At 40.3% G+C, this 7,842-nt stretch overlaps 1 long non-coding RNA gene across 3 annotated transcripts; it reads right to left on the bottom strand.

The window, feature by feature from the left end:
• Window positions 1–1,071: 1,071 nt before the first annotated feature.
• Window positions 1,072–4,736, bottom strand: LOC123098930 (uncharacterized). Of its 3 annotated transcripts, none has more exons than XR_006448044.1 (5): window positions 4,324–4,736; window positions 2,969–4,232; window positions 1,685–1,759; window positions 1,500–1,594; window positions 1,072–1,397 (listed from the first exon to the last, which is right to left on the bottom strand). It is a non-coding gene; the product is annotated as an uncharacterized lncRNA (long non-coding RNA). The 3 variants fall into 3 exon arrangements; XR_006448043.1 differs by having other exon boundaries at window positions 1,072–1,379; window positions 4,324–4,735; XR_006448042.1 differs by having other exon boundaries at window positions 1,072–1,594; window positions 4,324–4,735.
• Window positions 4,737–7,842: the final 3,106 nt, after the last annotated feature.

Below are 7,842 nucleotides of genomic sequence, written 5' to 3'. Positions count from 1 at the left end.
AAGAAAGACCTCAGTGAAGCTGCTTATATATTAGGCATCAGGATCTATAGAGATAGATCAAGACGCTTAATTGGACTTTCACAAAGCACATACCTTGATAAAGTTTTGAAGAAGTTCAAAATGGATCAGTCAAAGAAAGGGTTCTTTCCTGTGTTACAAGGTGTGAAGTTGAGTCAAACTCAATGCCCGACCACTGCAGAAGATAGAGAGAAAATGAAAGTCATTCCCTATGCCTCAGCCATAGGTTCTATCACGTATGCAATGATGTGTACCGGACCTGATGTGTGCCTTGCTATAAGTTTAGCAGGGAGGTACCAAAGTAATCCAGGGGTGGATCACTGGACAACGGTCAAGAACATCCTGAAATATCTGAAAAGGACTAAGGATATGTTTCTTGTTTATCACTACAAGAAATATGTAAACTTGCGACCATCACTATTGGTCACTGAAAGGTCATTGTTTTTCATTTGCGACCTTTTTTTGACCAAAAACAGATGGTCAAAAGCTGACGGTCGTAAACTGAAATTAACAACCTTCTCTGTGAGAAGGTCGTGGAAGGCAACGACCAAAACAAAAGGTCGTTGAACCCATGACCTTTTGTTTTGGTCGCTAGCTGTCTGCCCAGTCCATGTCGGATCCGACGTGGCAAGCTGACGTGGCAAAATTGCAACCAAATGAAAAGGTCGTTGATAAGAATCAACCCAGTCCAGTTCGGTGTTTTACATGGGCCGAGCCCAACAATTCAGCCTTTTATATATTTTTTCTTATTAATTTCGGTCAGCTACATGGGCCAGGCCCTACAATTCAGCCTTTGTGTTTCCTCTAGTTTTTTGGGCCTCGGCCTTTTACTGTACATTTCTTTTTATTTTATTTTTTGAAATGGTGCAGTGCTTGTTGGGGCGTGGCCTTTTTTAGCTTATTTATTTGTCCAGTATTAGAACTCAACCTTCTGAAAGATAACGTTTGGCCCAGCCTTTTGATGTTGAGAATTGTTTGGGCCCTAGACTTATTTAGCCCAGTTACACACATGCATCCAACATTATTTTGTATTCAAATCAGGAAAACTCTAGGTTGAATTCAAATCATTCATCATATCACATCACGTAAAACATCTCTCCAGATTACATAACACAATAGATCATCTCAGGAATACATTTCCTTACACAGGAATATAGCAGGAATTGGGGGGAATATATAACAATACAATTATGAAATAGAGGGGATTTCCTAATAGTGCAATGGACTTCATTGCTCTCTCTTGGGTCAAGGAAATAATCAACATCTGCATTTTACCATAGTACACTTACCACAAAACTGTCATCAGTACAGAGATCATTAGCTACCACTGCATGAAGCATCCATACATCAAACTGATTTTTCTGTTGTTGGTTGAAACACTACACGTCAGCCAGAAATTTGTATGTACATGAGAGAATGGCTTAATATAAGAACATGGTGACTTCTTCGGCTATTTGTTTCAACAGCAGTACAAACCTCACCTCTGTTACACCCTCAGTAGCATTAAACAATGCCTGATAATCTGCACATACAGAAGATTCATACACAGTCGCATGAACAACATTCAGCATGTTATCTACACAGAGAAGAGAAAAGTCAAATAGATCTCAATCATTTTGCCGTATTAACACATGCACATCAAGTAAGAGTGGTGCTATGTTTTTACCATAGTGGCACAAGCGAGACAATGTCCGATTCGCCCTACTCCTCCACAAGATTCACCCCTACGTTTCAAAGCACACTGCATGGGAACAAAGACACTTATGAACAAAGATATACCTCAAATTTCAACAGAACACTGCTGTGCTAGCTAAGCTAGTCAATGCACAAACATATAAGCATGCAGAAATAGTAGTACTAGTCATATACATGACACATCATGCAACAAGATCTAAAATGAATAATTCTGGGCTAGAAGAAAAATATATAATACCAAATACCAACTAAACAGTACAGGATGCTCGTAGCAGAACAAACACTACTATATCTGCCAAATGTACAGGCCAATTAAGCATGTTCCTCCAATATTATGCAATCTCAGATGCAAACAGGTAACAACGCCTATTTTTCTTGTCATAAGAAGTGGCTAGAGCCCTTTTCTGTTTGGTGATGGTGCCGATGGGGCGATGGTAGGCACGCCTATATTTACAAGAACAACAACTGGGCAATTTGTACGAGTAAGGATATCATGTAGTTACCTGAATTAACAAACTACGCACGCTCTAAAAAGTGACAACAAAGGTACGCATGGGCATTCATCGCCATAGCAACAGTTCAGGGATAAAAGCATAGATGATATATTTTTTAAGATCCACAAACCCAGACACAACAAATTCTTACTAGACTATCACCATATATACAGGTATGTTTTTACAACAAAAATGTCAAGTTTCTATGGATCAATAAGAAGAAGATGGTCAATCAAACATTTCCAGACATGGTATGAATTTCCAAAGGGGAGGACGAGCAACCAAATATTTATATTTCCGTGCCATACAATCAACTGGGTCAAAGAAGAAAAGAAAAACCGTCTAGTGAAGACTGTAGGCTATTCAAGAATAAAATTTTGGACCTAATTTTGCACTGTCCATGGTGTTCCACACCAATCGAGAATTCGACCACCGACCTCGGCGCATAACAGAATCATGACGTCCATTTGCATACAGGGCTGAATTTGACCACGAAAATTGGCTATTAAGTAGTATACTCATGTGGTGAGTTTTATGGAATATTTAATCTATACTCTGCATCTACCAAAAGAAAATCTCCTTGAACAGGGTCTGATGCCAAACAATCCAAAGGCATCTAACTGAAAAAGGCAAAAGAATGGTGCTTCTCCTGCAGTGAATTGAAACCCAAAGCGCCCCCAAACCGTAGCAGACTAAACTAGCTAGCTCTAGGGGAACTAAAACGCTAGCTGCAAGCAAGGAATGGAGGAATGGATGGTCACCGTTATTGAAGTTGATGCTTCAGGAGCCCGCCGGCGTGGTGGTTTAGGTGGTCGAGGAAGAAGAGGAGCATTACTGCATAATCATCATGAAACAACAGTGATTGAGTAAATCATAAAGCAGAATGACAAAGTCATAATTAATCTAAATCGACTCAGAATCAGATAGCATATGATGAGCATGTTAACATCTTTTACTAAAGCTTTCCATATTTGGTATTGATACATGTGCATTATCTTACAACAAAGAACTGCAATGTGAAATTCAAAGAAGAAAAAGTGAAACAATGCGTATAACTATGACCAGCTGATGTTATGATGGCTTCCACATTTGAAAAATAGATATCCTCATGTTATGGGTGAGAACCCAACAGTATACTGTGTTGCACACAATTTCAACAGTTCTAGACAAATCTATCAACAGAAATCATATTAAACTGATGGAAGAATTTATTCCCAAATTACTTTTTGTTAGAAGCTAAACATTTATATCAAGCGCAGTATATGATGAACTAACCTTGTTATGACTAGCTGTGTTGTATTAGTATGCTAATGTAACCCAGGACAGACGGACGTCACCCAGCCATGGTATTTTGGTTTGGCAACCAAAGCAAGCAGAATACTCCTATATGTATAGGAAGTTAGGAACTAGTACTAGACAGAGCATGGAAAACTGACACAATGTGTTGGTGCATTCAAGGTCAGTCTATCCGACAGTAGAAGAGTTTGAAAAATGTGATTTTACATGCAATGGATGCACAGGCGCGCACATACACAGAGATGGAGAGAGAGATTGCTAGCTAGAGCCGGTTTGAGTCATCCAAAATTGAACGGTTTCAGACATGGCATCCACAATCTGTATGCATCCAGAAATCATCAGCCTCTACGCTCTAGTCCGGTACCATATCCCCACAAAAACCATGCATACCAAAGGTGCAAGCATGAAACCAGGATCTATGAGAAATTTCTATCTATGCACCATATTGCTAGATAATTCAAGGAGCAAGACGAAATACAGAGACATCATCTGATGATGCGCTAACAAATCAACTGCTTCGTCCATCCAAATCACGGGTAGCGTGACAGAAGAAGAGACTATCTGGACGTCCTCGACGGCGGTGCAGAGGTCGGGCGAGTCCTTGACGGCCTTGATGTGGTCGACGATGTTCTAGACAATGTCAAGCCTGTCGACGATGCGCTCGAGCGGGTGGACCAAGCACTCCCACGCCGGCTCCACGCCCTTCTCGAGCTCCTCCAGCTCACCCTCCTGTGAGCAACCACAACCACACACGATCAGATCCGGACGGGCGACGAGCGGGCGAACGAACGAGGATCAGGGGAAGGGGATAAGGGCGTACGAGGCGGGCGAGGAGCGCGCGGATCCCAGGACGGACGTGCGCGGGCTCGACGCGGTCGAAGGGCGGGAAGTCGAAGTCGGCGAGCAGCGTGTTGCTGCTGCTGTCGGCGTCCGCCATGGCATCAGAGGCGGCGGTGCAGTAGGCAGAGCAGGCGGGGGTGGCGGACGGGAGGGTGGCCGGGGCAGGGGGAGGAGGGGGGCGATGGTGGAGGGACCTGCTGGCAAGGTGAGAGAGCCGGCGTGTCGATCTGGATCGGGGAGGAGGCGGCGACGCGTTGGATCTAGATCGGGGAGGAGACTATGGCGCGTTGGATCAGGGAGGAGGCGTTCCGCGTGCTGTGGGAGGGACGAGTCGGTGGGTGGGTGGCGGTGTGCGGAGGCAAGGAGGCATGGGTGGGGCGCGAGGGACGCTAGGGTTTGGAGTTTGGACGAGGGGGTGAGAGGGAAGAGGCCACGAGGGGTGAGAGTGTGTGGGGGACGAGGGCGGCCGTCGGATCCGGGAGTATCCTACGGTGTTTGACCCATGATCCGCGTGAGATGCCTATGGACCAATCAGAACACAGTAAACACTTTGAAGATGTCATGACCATTCAAATTGGTCGTAATTGATTAAAAATAAGTTCTTTTCACAAGAAAAGTATTTTCTATTTTTCGAGTAACAATGATTGTTCTTTTTTGTGAAGAACCTACCAAATATTTGTTGCAAAATGGCACCACATCATTTTTAGAAATCATTTGACCACATTTTATGCACAATTGACCAAATGGTTGGGTGTGAAAAGTTTTTATCCACCTCTCATGAAAAAGACAAATTTCCGACGATTCAGTAGGAAACGGTTCAAATTTGAACTGTAGCAGCCTCATAGTTTGTTATTTATTTTTTCCAAAAATTAGTTTTAGGTACAAAAGTAACTATTTAATCAGAGAAACACCAAAATTTTCCAAGATTCAACCACTAGCTAGGAACGGTCATGCCCGCCGTTTTGATTGCATTTTGAAACGAGCATGAAAAATTAAAAAAAAAATCAAAAAATTGGAAAACCTTCGCATTGTGTCATTATGTGGCCAAGTTACCGGTAAAAATAATAAACTTGTAATATGATAACTTTTTAAAAAAAGTGTTCTCAGAAATGAGCTATCATGTGTGGAGATCCATGGCTTTCAAGCCAAATGATCAATCTTATGGCCACTTTCATGGCATAGTTTGTTCAAATGATCTCATATTGTGCACAAGGGTGCATGTTGGAATGACAAACAATGTTGCCTAAGGAAGTTTTCATTTTCTTTGCATGAAAAATTAATTTTCCATTTTCCGAGTGCCCAAAATGAGGTTTTTTTGTGAAGGACCTACTATATATTTGTTGCAATATTTGACAAAATCATTTTTATAAAATACTAGGCCATATATAATTCACAATTGACCAAATGGTTGGGTGTCAAAAGATTTGATCCACCTCTCGTGAGAAAGACAAATTTTCGTCGATATAGCTGGAAACGGGTCAAATTTGAACTGCACCTGCCTCATAGTTTGCTCTTTATTTTTTCCAAAAATCATTTCTAGGTACATAAGTATCTATTTAATCATAGAAACAGTAAATTTTTTCCAAGATTCAACCACTAGCTCAGAACGGTCATGCTCGCCGTTTTGACCGCACTTTAAAACGGGCATAAAAAATTCCAAAAAAATCAAAAAATTGGAAAACCTTCGCATTGTGTCATTATATGTAACCAAGCTACCAGGAAAAATAATAAACTTGTAATACGGTAATTATTTTTAAAAAGTGTTCTCAGAAACGAGCTATCATGCGTGAAGATGCATGGCTTTCAAGCCAAATGATCAATCTTATGGCCACATTCATGGCATATTTTATTGAAATGATCTCATATTGTGCACAAGGGTGCATCTTGGGATGAAAAACAATGTTGCCTAAGGAAGTTTTCATTTTCTTTGGACGAAAAATTCATTTTCTATTTTTTGAGTGCCCAAAATGAGTTTTTTTGTGAAGGACCTACCATATATTTGTTGCAATATTGGACCAAATCATTTTTATAAAATACTAGGACATATTTAATGCACAATTGACCAAATGGTTGGGTGTCAAAAGTTTCGATCCACCTCTCGTGAAAAAGACGAATTTCTGCCGATTTAGTAGGAAGCGGGTAAAATTTGAACTGCAGCTGCCTCATAGTTTGCTCTTTATTTTTTCCAAAAATCATTTCTAGGTACATAAGTATCTCTTTAATCAGGGAAACACAAAAAAAATTCCAAGATTCAACCACTAGATAGAACGGTCATGCCTGTTGTTTTGACCGCATTTTGAAACGGGCATAAAAAATTGAAAAAAAATCAAAAAATTGGAAAACCTTTGCATTGTGTCATTATATGTGACCAAGTTATCGGGAAAAATAATAAACTTGCAATACGGTAATTATTTTTAAAAAGTGTTCTCAGAAACGTGCTATCATGTGTGAAGATGCATGGCTTTCAAGCCAAATGATCAATCTTATGGCCACATTCATGGCATAGTTTTGTTGAAATGATGTCATATTGTGCACAAGGGTGCATCTTGGGATGGCAAATAATGTTGCCTAAGGAAGTTTTCATTTTCTTTGGACGAAAAATTCATTTTCTACTTTTCGAGTGCCCAAAATGAGTTTTTTTGTGAAGGGCCTACCATTTATTTGTTGCAATATTGGACCAAATCATTTTTATAAAATACTAGGACATATTTAGTGCACACTTGACCAAATTGTTGGGTGTCAAAAGTTTCGATCCACCTCTCGTGAAAAAGAGAAATTTCCGCCAATTCAGTAGGAAGTGGATAAAATTTGAACTGCAGCTACCTCATAGTTAGCCCTTTATTTTTTTCCAAAAATAATTTCTAGGTACATAAGTATCTATTTAATCAGAGAAACACAAAAAGTTCTCCAAGATTCAACCACTAGCTAGGAACGGTCATGCCCGCCATTTTGACCGCATTTTGAAACGGGCATAAAAAATTCAAAAAAAAATCAAAAAATTGGAAAACCTTCGCATTGTTTCATTATATGTGACCAAGTTACCAGGAAAAATAATAAACTTGTAGTACGGAAATTATTTTTGAAAAGTGTTCTCAGAAACGAGCTATCATGCGTGAAGATGCTTGGCTTTCAAGCCAAATGATCAATCTTATGGCCACATTCATGGCATCGTTTGTTGAAATGATCTCATATTGTGCACAAGGGTGCATCTTGGGATGACAAACAATGTTGCCTAAGGAAGTTTTCATTTTCTTTGGACGAAAAATTCATTTTCTACTTTTTGAGTGCCCAAAATGAGTTTTTTTGTGAAGGACCTACCATATATTTGTTGCAATATTGGACCAAATCATTTTTATAAAATACTAGGACATATTTAATGCACAATTGACCAACTGGTTGGGTGTCAAAAGTTTGGATCCACCTCTCGTGAAAAAGACAAATTTCCGTCGATTCAGTTGGAAGCGGGTCAAATTGGAACTGCAGCTGCCTCATACTTTTC

The sequence above is a fragment of the Triticum aestivum genome, chromosome 4D (assembly GCF_018294505.1).
Source record: "Triticum aestivum cultivar Chinese Spring chromosome 4D, IWGSC CS RefSeq v2.1, whole genome shotgun sequence".
NCBI lineage: Eukaryota > Viridiplantae > Streptophyta > Magnoliopsida > Poales > Poaceae > Triticum > Triticum aestivum.
Note: the sequence above shows the minus strand (reverse complement) of the source record. Positions and strands in the feature narration are given on the sequence as shown.